We start from the raw sequence: 13,885 nt of genomic DNA, 5'->3' as shown, positions 1-13,885 counted from the left end.
TTGAGTTACTCAGCTCCTATTAACTTCGCAATGCTCAGCACACACTATTTTTTGATCTACTCAACACATGTTGAATTCTGTATAGCTCGGCATATGCTAAAATGTGTTCTGCTCGGCATAAACTACAGTTTTCTTTGCACTATCTATGACTCGGCACATAAAGAAATTTTGGCTCGGCTCCCATTATGTACGCGGCATGTATGGTGAAAATGGTTAAGTGTGTTGACACTCATTGGTCAATCTTATTTATTGGATCAACAATACCATGTTCTTATTATTAACATCAACAAATCCTTTTGGTTATTCTATGTAAAGTTCTTCCTATAATATGTCATTCAAAAATATAGATTTAACATCCATTTGATAAACTTTGAAACTTTGTATGTAGAATAAGAAAGTAAAGTTCTTACTCCTTCCAACCTTGCAATAGGAGCAAATGTCTCTCCATAGTCAATTCCTTCTTCTTGTGCATATCCTTTGTAGACTAATCTTGTCTTGTTCCTTGTAACTTCACCATTTTCATTTAAATTGTTTCTGAATATCCACTTGGTGCCAATTACATTTTTATCTTCTGGTCTAGGAACTAGAGTCCATCTTTTGTTTTTCTCAATTTGTTCAATCTCTTCTTCCATGGCTTTACTCCAATCTACATCTTCTAAAGAATCTCTCATCGATTTGAGTTCCTTCATGCTTAGAAAACATGTGTCATTTCTCAATTTTTTTCTTGTCATTGATCTTGCATCTTTATCTCTAATAATTTGTGCAACGGGATGATGTCTCTTGACATATTTGGACAATCTTGGTTCAGCTCTAGTTTCTTCATTTTGTCTTTCAACTTCAGCATCACTATGTACATCTCTATCAGGTAGTTCAAAATCTCTTTCATGTACACTAATCTTAGAATCATAATGTGTTTAAACTTCATTATGTAACTTAGCATCTGAATGTAGCTCAATTCCTGATTGCAATTTGACATTCATAATATGTGACTCGGCAGTCACCAAAACTTGTTGTTGGTTTGTAGCTTGATTTGAAACATCTTCTTCAAGAGGCATTCCTTCATAAAAGTATAAAAATGATTTGTATTCTTTTGGTTCTTTCATAGGTTCAGCCTCATACTTCTGTATATTCATCAAAATTTACATTTGCACTTTTCACAACTTTTTTAGTGTTAGTATTTAAACACTTATAAGCTTTACTTCTTGTGGAATATCCTAAGAATATACCTTCCTCACTTTTTGCACCAAGTTTACCATTCTTGAAGTCTTTAAAAATGTAACATTTTCTTCCAAATACCTTAAAATATTTTACATTGGGTGAGTATCCATACCATAGTTCAAAAGGTGTTGAATGAGTACCTTTCTTGATTTGTACATGGTTCAAGGTATAGACAGCTATACTTACAACTTCTCTCCAGTATTTCAAAGCAACATTTTTCTCCATCATGAGTGTTCTAGCACAGTCCATTATAGACATGCTCTTCCTTTCAGCTATTCTATTTTGTGGAGGGGTTCTAGGGGCAGATGTTTGTCTTTTGATTCATCCGTCATTAGAGAACATCTCAAACTCATTTGATGTGAATTCTCCTCCTCTATCAGATCTTAAACACTTTATACTTTTACCTATTTCTTTCTCAACTCTTCCTAAGTACCACATAAACATTTGGAAAGCATCAGATTTATGTTTCAGAAACATAACTATCATCACTCTAGAATAGTCATCAACAAGTAGCATAATATACTTATCTCCTTTGTAACTTTGTACATCAATTGGACCACACAAGTCAGTATAAATGATCTCTAGTATTCCTTTAGAGGTATGAGCTTTACTCTTGAAACTTGACTTTTCCATTTTGCCTAACTGACATTGTTTTCACATTATATTGTCAAGCTTCTTCAACTTAGGAAAAACTCTAACTTTTCTCATCTGACTAATACTAACCAAGTTATCAAAATTGACATGACATAACCTTTTTTGTGCCATAGCCATACATCATCAAACTTTACAACTAGACAAGTACCATCCTCTATATCAAGATAGAATAGATTACTCCTAATTTGATCACCCTTTATAATTAGTTTCCCATTAGTTTCATATATCTTAGCAATCTTATTTTCAAACTCAACCTTACATCTTGAATTATTCAATTAAGACCTTCAACATAGTAAGCATTGTCACATAAAATCTTCTCTATGAGCTTGATAGTACCTTTCCCTTTTATCAAACATGGTGCATCATTAACAAATCTTACACTATTTCCATCATAACAATTCAAGGTAATGAACTTACTTTTGTTTGCAATCATGTCATGTGAACACCCACTATCAATGATCCATTTGTCATTCTTGTTTACACAAGTCACAAGTGCAGTTGCCTCATCTTCATTAGATTCATCCTTCATTGAAACATACACCACTTCATCATCATGTTTATCAAATTCATCTCTTGTTTCCTCTTCAGCAATATAGAAAGACTTCTTGACTTTGTCTTTGTAGTCCTTATTGTCTTCATCTTTTCTACTTTTGAACTTTTCACCACCTCTGTAGTTCTTCTTTGGACATCTAGCAACAATATGACCAACTTCATTGCAATTGAAACAAATGATAGGTAATTTACCTTTAAACTTTCCTTTTCCTCTATAGAATCTTCTTGCTAATAGTGCTTCAAGTTTTTCAACATCCTCCTCATATGTCTCACTATCACTAGACACAAACTTTATCTTTTTCTTCTTCTTCTTCTCATCAAGTTCCCTCAACAACACCTTATATTTGAAAGCAAATTCAATCTTTTCAGGTTTGTAATTATCAAAGTTAGATAGCTCAAATGTAGTGAGCCTACCTACCAGACCTTCAAGTGATAGATTATTCCCTGGTATACATCTCAGTTCTTGAATTGCAAAAACTCTAATAGAATATATAAGCAATAGTGTCCTTAAAACTTTTCTTAGTATGGTATCATCATCTATATTACCAGTAGCTCCTCTTATTGTATTAACAACTTCTTTTATCCTTGTAATATATTGAGCAATATTTTCACCTTCCTCCATTCTCATATCATCAAACTTACCTCTAAGACTTTCAGCTTTGTCTCTTAGAACATTTGCATCTCCTCCATAGATAGTGGTTAGGGCATCCCACATTTTCTTTGCACTATCAAGACCTTTGATATCATCAAATTCAACATAGCTTAGGATAGAGGCAATCTCCAACATTGTCTGGTTGTGTTCTTTCTTCTTTTTCATATCCTCAATAGTTGGGGCTCTAGCAGGATCAACATGCACAGTGGTAATGGTAGATTGTGCATAATCTCCAAGTCCTCCAAGGTGTAGCTTCATCAAACATTTCCATGCAAGAAAGTTATCTCTATTAAGCTTGGGTACTTCTCTTTTTGACATTTTGATCTTTATGCTTCTAGTACCTTCAAACTAGTCCTCTTAAGAAGATGGCTCTGATACCAATTGGCGGAATACTTTAGAATAACTAGGGGGCGCATGTGAATCAGTTATCCAAGGTCCAGATGTATAAATAAAACTTTTCATAGCTTAGTGAACCCATAAAAAATTTATCATCATGCATGCATCCATAAGATTATGTAATCAATTAAAACTTGTAGGTTACTATCAAATCAACTTGCAAAAATGTAAACATGAAACATAACAGATTCATCAACACACTTGACATAATGATTTATGTGGAAATCCAATTTGGGAAAAATCACCACTAACATGCTACTCTTTTTCACTCTTCTAAAGTGATGCCCTACGAAAGGCCAACCCTATTAAAGATTACAATACACACTATTAAATGTGACCCTATTAAAGGATTTCAATCACCCTATTAAAGTGTAGTCCTTGTTAGATGACTTTAGACCATTTACTTGGAATGTCACCTGGTTAAAGGATTTATAAATTACTATTAGGTCAACCTTAATCCAAAGGATTTTACCCTAGACTGATACAATTAATAGAGATTAATAGTAAGGCTTGATCTGATAACAACTTACAACTCCATTTGCAGAATATAGATCATTGTTTCAGTTCTCCATTCTACCTGGCCTTCACACATTTCAGCTCTGATAGCTTGTTCACCCTTCAAGCATTCATATATTTAATCCTTCTTGCTTAACATGCCAATACAGATTCTTCTCTTAGGTCACTTGATGAAGGAAAACCCTTGACTCCTTGTCTTCCTTAGGTTCTCACACATGACAACCTTGCTTCATGACTAACCATTCCCATAAATAAGAAATTAAGATCTTTTGCTACTCATTCTCCATAGTCCAATTTAGGGTTAGGATGGATTAGGTAGGATACAATGAATCTACCCCATATTCCATATCTCTTCTAGAAACTTCTCCTTCAATCCTCTTTGAATTCACCTAAAAATGGTTTACCTTGAATCCTATGCCACTAGCTTATCAATCTTATCTTCCACATGGCTCACACAATCCAAGAAAATAAACTTTTCAGCTCAAATTCATTGAATTCATGATTTTTAAAATAATATAGTAGCTCAGCATTATCTAGCTTCTGATGCTCGGCACATACTATGTTGGTTGACATCCTCTATGAAATTACTTAGCTCAAACTAAAATTTACTAGTGCTCGACATCAACTAAACTTTACTTGGCATCCATTGTTATGCTCAACATACACTACAATAGACTTTTACTTGGCTCCAACTGATTTTCTACTCAACTTGTATTGACTTTTCTTGGCACCTACTATCCACTCGATCAAGCTTGGTAGACAAACTTTGTGTAACTTATTCTTCTAAACTTTCTTATTGTAACCAGCATTTGTAACCTTAAGTAGATTATCAACACATCATGTTATCATTATCTTAACTAATTCTTGTACTTCTTTACATAATCATAACTCAACCTTTTCTCTAGGTGCTAGTGTTACTTCTTTTGATCAAATCATCTTTATCAATCAACTAAGTGATAATACTTAAATCATATAAGTATTTGTCTTACTGGTAAATAGTAGGTTTGACACCAGTGAAAAAACAATAATTGAAACATACAATCTCCCTCTTTTACAATCTTATTCTTCAACAATCTCTTTTCAATCTATTATCAACACTTTGATTATTAACCCTTTCTTTTCAATGAAAACCAAGAAACATACCTTCATCACTTCTAGCATCAAATTTACCAATATCATCATCTCTTTTGATATAACACTTTCTTCCAAAAATTTTGAAATACTTAACTATAGGTGAGTGACCAAACCATAGTTCATATGGGGTCTTATTTGTGTCTTTTCTGACTTGCATTCTATTCATAGTGTAGACTGTTGTATTCACAACTTCTCTCCAAAATGTCTTGGATACATCATTCTCTACTAACATAGCTCTTGCAGCTTCTATGACTAACTTCTTCCTTCTCTCTGCAACACCATTCTGTTCAAGGGTTCTTGGATCTAATAACTATCCTTTAATTCCATTTTTTTCACAAAACATGTTAAACTCATTCAAAGTAAATTATCCTCCTCTATCTGATCTTAAACATTTAATCTTCATACTAGACTCATTTTCAACCTTATTCTTGAATATCTTAAATTTATCAAATGTCTCAGATTTCTGTTTAAGAAATGCAACCCACATCATTCTATAAAAGTCATCAACTAGAATCATAAAATACCTTTCACCATAGAATCTTTTAGTCTTTGTAGGACCACTGAGGTCTATGTGTACAATCTCCAACTTTTTTGTAGTGGTAAGCTTCTTGATGGGAAAAGAAGTTTTGTTATGCTTAGCCAAAACACACTCCTTGCAAATTGTGTTAGTAGGTTTTACAATCTTCGGTAAATCTCTAAATGCAAACACTCTACTTGTCCTTACAAGACTATCAAAGTTTATATGAAAAAATATAGTATGCCATAACCAACTGTCATCTACCTTTGCAACCAACCATGTCATTTCAGTAGGATTCAACTAAAATACATTATTTCTAGATCTGGTTCCTATTCCAATTACCTTTCTATCTTAATCCATGCATGTCTTTTATGTGAACTACAACTGATAACCTTTGTCTACTAATTGTCCAACACTCAAAATATTGTGCTTTAAACCTTCAAAAAAGTATACATCCTTAGTGTTAGTTTTACCATCAAGAGTTATAGATCCAATGCCTTTAACTTGGCATGCTACATTGTTTCCAACTTTGACAATTCCTCTATCTTGACTTTTGAAGTCAAAAAACCTATTCATATCACCAGTCATATGATGTGAACAACCATTGTTAATTATCCAATTAGATTTCTTCTCAACCCATGACACCAAAGCTACCTTTTCAGGACTTTCTTCTTTAATTTCTACAAATTCATCATCACTAGCACTTAATGTTTATTCATCAAAATCATTATTTTCATTTGTATACAAACACTCTCTATCCTTTCTAGACTTGTAATTTACCTTATACTTTTTCTCTCTTTTAGGACACTTAGATGCATAATGACCATATTCATCACAAGTCCAACATTTAAAAAATTCCTTACCTCCTTTTTCTCTTATTACCAGAAGGGCTACTCCTTCTTCAATCTTTTTCTCTTTCTCAAATCTACTGCTATTAGCAAAATCTCCTCTAGCACTTGTGCTCCTTAACAAATTAGGTCAAAAATTTAGTGCACTGAAAGCTATCTCTATTCTGGTCAACTCTCCAGACTGTCTAAGTTCATTCTCAACTGCTTCATGTCTTCCGAGCAATGTCTCCTTTATGAAATATTTGGTACAAGTTATCAACAACTGTATCATCTGAATTGCTAACTTAAATGGTGGTGTTAGAGTCTTTAGTATCTTCCATATAACCTCATCATCTTCTAGTTCCTCTTTGAGGTTTGATACCAATAGTAATTTCTAATATCCTACCTATATATGTTCTTACAAATTCATCTTCCATCACTTTAGCATCTTGAAATGCACAAATCCAACTTTGTAGCCTCAACTTCTCAGAATGTGCATCACCTTCAAAACTATTTTCCAAATCTTTCCAAATCAAATGTGAAGTAGCAAGTGCTTTTACCTGATTGTACTCAATTTCAAGAAGTATAGTCAATAGTGCTTCTTTAGCTCTCATGTCACACATGAAAAGATCTCTTTTTTTCTCAGTGAAAATTTGAAAATCTTTTCCAACAATGATTGTCTTCTCTAATTTTGTCAAGATCCAATATCCTAGACCCATACAACAAATGTGTCTTCATCTTTTCCTTCTAGCTATCATAATTTGTTCCATCAAACTTCAAACTATCTTCCCTAAACATGTTCAACATGGATCTCCAAAAGTTGTTAAATTTTTCCTTCAATGACCTAATGCTCTAATACCAATTGTTAGAAATAATAGTCCACTGAGATAACTAAGAGGAGGGGGGGTGGGGTGAATTAGTTATTTGAAAATTAAAACATTTATCTTCTTTAAACAAACTTAATCATTCAATAAAAGTAAACAACAACCATACTAAAATGCACATAGACAATTACACCAAATATGTTGACTAGGGAAACCCTTAATCGCAGGGAAAACCCCTGTGGGAATGATGCCCACAAGATGTTGTACTAAGATAAATATCCCTTGTTAGAGGATGGACCCTGTTAGGAGTCTATTGCAACATTTAGTACATAGGGTCCCTGTTAGGAGACTTTGAATCCCTATTAGGAGATTCCAACCCTATTAGGAGTTGTGCCAACCATGTTAGGAGTTGTAGTACAATGTATGCAAGATGAGCCCACTGCCCAAACATGCAATTTCAACTATAAGAAAAGCTCACTACTGAAACAAGTAATTTACTATTATATTCCTCTTTCCTCTATCTTGTCAACTAGACCAATCACTATCAGACCTTGTAGACTAGATCATGAACCTCATATCCAAATATCAAAGCTCAGATCACTCACTAGAACCTCAGAAATGAAGTTTCCTTCACTTCTGCACTGCTCTGCTCAACTTTTTATTTTGAACTCTCTATTGCTTATCATCAATTATAAAAACCATATCATCACATATCATGATAAAGGAAAATGTCCTTCCTTTATACCTAGTCTTCAAAATAATTCCCTAAGTTGGTTGTTAGACATTCTCAATTAATTATTATAGGACCACATTAAGAACATGTTACACTTAGCAATAACATAAATCTTCTGCCTTGCAACTTGAATAACTTTTCGTACATGCAATATTATGATGAATGAGCTTAGCCATGTCATCATCAATATGTCTTCTTCATGTCCTCAACCTTGATCCTCAGAATATTAACTCTGATAAGAGATATAAAAAGTTTGCCAAAACATGCCTTTGTAAATTCTATCTCAGAACAAACATCACCAAAACTTACATAACTTCTTCTAGAATTATCATTTCTTCTTCCAATATTAACTGCATATACTAGATACTTAGAAGTATCTCCCATAACCTCAAGTAGTTAGAATACTCAACTAGTCATCCATACAAACTTAATCTTTCCGTTGTTCTTCTGTCAGATACCATACAAAATTGTTTTGTTGACATCAATGACAAACTCAATCATGAATGTAACATATCATGTATAATACTCCCCCATAGGAATATGATCAGTATTCATGCTTCCAACCAAACTTCTAACAATTTATTCTTTTCAACTTGTGAAACTAATACCTTTTCTTCTCTAATTTCTTTTTTTTTGGGACTTTCCTCTTTAATTACAATAAATCCTATTTCATCACTTTCACTCAAGAATATTTCCACACTAGCTTCTAGATCTCATCACTTGCATAAAGACATTCTCTAGGCCTCATATGCTTAGGATTCATTTTGTACTTATTTACTCTCTTAGGGCACTTAGAATCATAATGACCATATTCATTACAAGTCCAACATTTAAATAGTTTCTTACCGATAGTTTCATGTTTCACATGTAAGACAATACCTTCTTTAATATTCATTTCTTATTCAAATTTTCCTCTAGCATAATCTCCACTAGTACTTACACTCCTTGATAATGTAGGTCAAACACTCAATGAGTTGAATGTGGTTTCAACTCTAGTTGGATCTCCACTTTGTCTCAAGATTATCTCAGTTGCTTCCAACATTCCAAGAAGAGTCTCTCTTGTGAACTTTTATGTACAAGATATAACTTGTTCAATCATCTATGTTGTCTATTTAAATGAAGGTGTCAAATTTTTCAAGATCTTTCATACAATTGCATCTTCATCCTTCTTTCCTTCACAAGCTTTAATTCCTACAACAATCTTGGGTAATCTACCAAAATATCTTCTTATAGAGTCATCTTCCATCATTCTAGCTTCTTGAGATAAATAAGTCCAATTTTGCAATCTAACCTACATAGCATACTTATCACCTTTAAAATTAGATTCTAAAGCTTCCCAAATTTCATATACTAATCTTAAAGATTTTACCTGATTGTACTCATTTTTAGGAAGAGTTGTCAAAAGTGCTTCCCTAGCAAGAATGCTACACATGAATAATTCTTTTTGTCTTTCAGCACAATCTTCAAGCTTTTCCTCTTCAATTAATCAATATCTTGGGCCCATGCATAGAAAATGTGTCTTCGTCTTCTATTTCCAACTTTCATAGTTTTTTCTTTCAAACTTCAAACTATCCTTTCTAAAATGATTCTCCATAAATATCCTTAAGATGTTAAGCTTTTTCTTTAAGGACTTGATGCTCTGATACCAATTGTTAGAAAGTAAATTCCACCGAGATAACTAAGAGGTGGGAGGGGGTGAATCAGGAATCCAATTGAAACAATTCTTATTATCCTTATAAAATCTAAAATATATAATCAACAAATGCAATAACCACAAAAAGATAACCATACATAGTAATACTAGATTTTTTAATTAGGGAGACCCTTGATCAGAGGGAAAACCCCAGTAGGGATGGTACCCACAAAATGATGTACTAATATATAAGTTCCTTGTAAGAGGATGGTGTTAGGAGTCAATGAATTACATTTAGTACATATCAGCCCCTATTAGGAGACTCTGAATCCCTCTAAGGAGATTCCAACCCTGTTAGGAGTTGTACCAACCTTGTTAAGAGTTGTGGAAGGCATAAAGATCCACTATCCAAATAACTTTAGGGGAAAGACCACCAAACTCACTGTCTAACTACCCCTAGTAGTATTCCTTTTAGAATATTACCAAATGATCAATTGTTCACTAGCACTCTCTTCCAAATACAATCTCTTCACTCACTTACCATACCTCTATTGCACCAAACACTTCCTTGATTGCAATATCAAGTTTAGTGGATATCACATCCAGGTTTTCTCAGTTGCATCACATATAATCCCTTAGATTGCTTAGTACTCACTTAATTTACACTTCACAATTTCTACTATTTTTTATTCACACTTACAATTAGGAAAAACATCTTTCCTTTATACTAATTCCTCAAACTAATTATTGAGATGACCTTGAGCCTTTCCCAATTTACAATTACAATATAGGACCACATTAAGAAATTACAATACACATTGCATTACACTTTCCACAATTACATAAGACTATCATCTCACAGTCTTCATAATTCTTCACACATTCAACATTTTCCTTGGCATGATCAACCACACCATCTTTAGGATGTCTTCTACCTTTGTTCGATTGTACTTAACAAGATTCTATCCATGTTAGGATATATAATCCAATTTCCAAAAACTACTTCACAGGAACTTTCTTTGTACACTATCTTCAATAAATCTTGAATGGCTATCATCTATCTTTGACTTTCCACATGTGCTCTTGATCACATCATCAGGATATACTAAGGAATATGTCCTTAATATCACAACATCTTACTATCAAGCCTCAAACCACACGTCCTCGATCTCTATCTACTACTTTGTTATTCTTTACAAAATTACCAATATGTTGACATCAATGAAAAATACTACCATGAATGCAACATACAATCATGCTAACAATCTCCCCAATGCTCTAGCAATTCTAGGATACTCCCCCATAGGAATATCATTAGCATTCATGCTAACAAATGTCTACAAATCAATACCTTCTTCACTCATCAACTTGCATTTTGCACTATTTGACAATATGAATGTTTACAACAATAATAATTTCCTCCAAAACCATGAAATAAGGAAGTGGTGAGAAGAGAAACTCGCATTTGTCTAATATAAGAACTTTTATAAAAGTGGCTTATAAATTAGAATATTAAAATAACTTAGTAAACCAATTGACCCTTTCCCAAATTAAATCAGGCAATTCCAATTAAATTGGAATCTAACTACAAAAAATTATCCAGTAATAAAATAAATTAAAATAAATGATTAAAATCCCTCTAACCCATTAAATCCACATGTAATTCAATAATTTTCATGACAATTGTGGAACCCTAAATGTACAGATACAGTCATAGGTCTAATCACATAATGTATTATGAATCTAGATTTACCAATTACTGAAGGGTTATTAATAATGATATAACAATACACTACCCATATAGGGATAATATCAGCTTAACATGAAAGGCCATATCACTAACCCCATGTGCCACTGGTGGATATATAAGTCCTACACAATTAACAAACATAATCAAGTGTAGATGCACAATATATAATAGTTGAAGCAACAATTATGCATAATCACATAATAAAGCATTTAATTAATTTCTTTTAAATAATCCATTCTCATAAGTCTAGTGAAAGGAACAAGGTAAATATATGTAACACATAAGTATAAATCCAATATGGATAGCTCACTTCTAGTTATTCTAAGCATTTAATAATGGAAATAATAATAGCGTACCCAGTAGTATAAAATGCATGATATAACACATGATCTCAAATAATCATCCTACAGTAACATCATAATGCTCTGATATATATACCAAAAATACATAATCTAACCATTGTTCGTATCTCAAGGATACTCACATAACCACATTGTGATACCATATAAATCCAAGTAACCACTGGTACAACTTCAGTGAAACCATCTAGCACATCATAATCTCATAAATCATGTCTAAGCATAAAATTAATCATGTTGATGCAATAACATAAAATAATCACCACCTTGATCATGCACAAGCAAGAGCATCAAGGTTGCATCCATCAAGATGACTTCAAAAAATCAAATGGGAGAGGAACTACATTGTCCTTGACCAATTCTTCCCTTACACTAGATTGGGAGTCAAAGTTAGAGCAATTAAAAAAGATAAAGGAAAAGAAGAATTGAAAAATTAAATAAAATTGAACTCCAAACATAATCATACTTTCTATAGTAAATTATTAATTAACTATTTATTTTTAATATTAAATTGTGATATTTATGGTCCATCGTGTGGATTTTGTATACTCCAATTTTATTTTTTATCCATTTTAAGAATAATAAGCCTAATTATCAAAAATTATATGAAGTAAAAAATTTATATACTGCCTTGTATTATTTTTTAATTTCTTAAATTTTTAATAAATAATTGTCTTGTTATGTTCATTATTTTTAGTTAAATTTTATATCTCTTAATATTACTTTTGGATGAGCTTGTGACCATTCATATGCATTTGTGAATAAAAATAAACTTTATGATATTTTTATTCTTTTGGAGAGCTAAGAAGATAAGATTTATTTATTATTTTAACTTAATTATAGAAATTGCTTAAATTATAATCTAATCAATTAAATTTTGAATTCTACGACTTGTGTATTTATATAAATATTTAACTAATCTCAAATAATTGAATTAAAGCTAAATAATCAAATTAAAGTTAATTAATAAAATTAATTGGCGAGGCTAGAGTAGATTTGCTCACCGCTCACAGACTCCCAGGTCGCACCCTCATTGCCACTCTCCCAATGGTGGCTTTTGTGGCCGTCGCCACTCAGCCTTGCCTCCTCGGAGGCTGGGCTCAGGTTGGTCCCTAGTGGCTGCCCCTATTGATGTTGATGTGGGTTGGTCGTCTACTCACCGTGACCCCAAGTGGGCTTTCCATCAGTTGGATTTAGTCATTTCTCCTCCTAGAGCTGAGGAAGATAAAGAAAATGGTGTTGATAAAGATGTTGCTGCTACTAATGGTTGGGATCCCCTTGAGCCAACCGCTAACCCCAAGGATTTCTTGGGGTTTTGATGATAAAGACCCTCCTTCAGTTGGTACTGCTCTTGCAGCTTGAAGGCTTTTTGTTTTTGCTTATATGTGTTTTTTGATGAATAGTTGATCTCCGGCCTTGGGCCGTTTGAACTTGCAAGGTGATCTTGTATCTCCTAGCCTCTTTTTTGTGAATATGTATCTTAAAATTTTGATTAATGGAAAAGGTCTATTCATCAAAAAAATTGATTAATATAAGTAAACTATGATAATGTAATTAAATAATGAAGTTAAAACTATAACAATAAATATTTGAAAATAGAACAAATTTTATAAATTACAAAAAAAATAGATATTAATTAAAATTTTAGAAATAAGATCAAGACCAATAAATTTGGGTAACCATTAAGAATTAACTCAAACTTTATAAGCTAAGTCAAACCTTAAAAGCTAGAATTAAAAGATGATTTAGAAGTTAAGCCAACCTTTAAAAGTTGAGACAAGGATTTGAAATCAAGTTTGAGTTTACAAATAAAATCAAGCTTTATAAATAAATTTAAAACACATACATTTAGTATTCAAAGTGTGTGTTTCTATGTGTGTGTGTGAGAGAGATGAGGTAGAAAGATACAAAAGGGAGGGAAAGAGAGATGAGTAGGGAGAAAGAGAATAATTAGGGCATCAGTTGGATGGATCTGGAGAGAGAGAGAGAGAGAGAGAGAGAGAGAGAGAGAGAGAGAGAGAGAGAGAGAGAGATGGTAATTAGGGAAAAGATGTGACAAATAGGGAAAGAGAATAACTAGGCTCCAAAATAGATGGAGATATAATGAGGAGGGGGGGTGG

General features: G+C 32.8%; 1 pseudogene; it reads left to right on the top strand.

Annotated features, from left to right (window-relative positions):
- Positions 1–13,084, top strand: part of LOC149556660 (ankyrin repeat domain-containing protein 2A-like) — a 33,305-nt pseudogene extending 20,221 nt beyond the window's left edge.
- The last annotated feature ends 801 nt before the right edge of the window (positions 13,085–13,885 follow it).

The sequence above is a fragment of the Cupressus sempervirens genome, chromosome 5 (genome assembly GCF_028749045.1).
Source record: "Cupressus sempervirens isolate cs-2001-9-10 chromosome 5, ASM2874904v1, whole genome shotgun sequence".
NCBI classification, from domain to species: domain Eukaryota; kingdom Viridiplantae; phylum Streptophyta; class Pinopsida; order Cupressales; family Cupressaceae; genus Cupressus; species Cupressus sempervirens.
The sequence above is the reverse complement of the archived record's forward strand: the minus strand, read 5'-3'. Positions and strand labels throughout refer to the sequence as shown.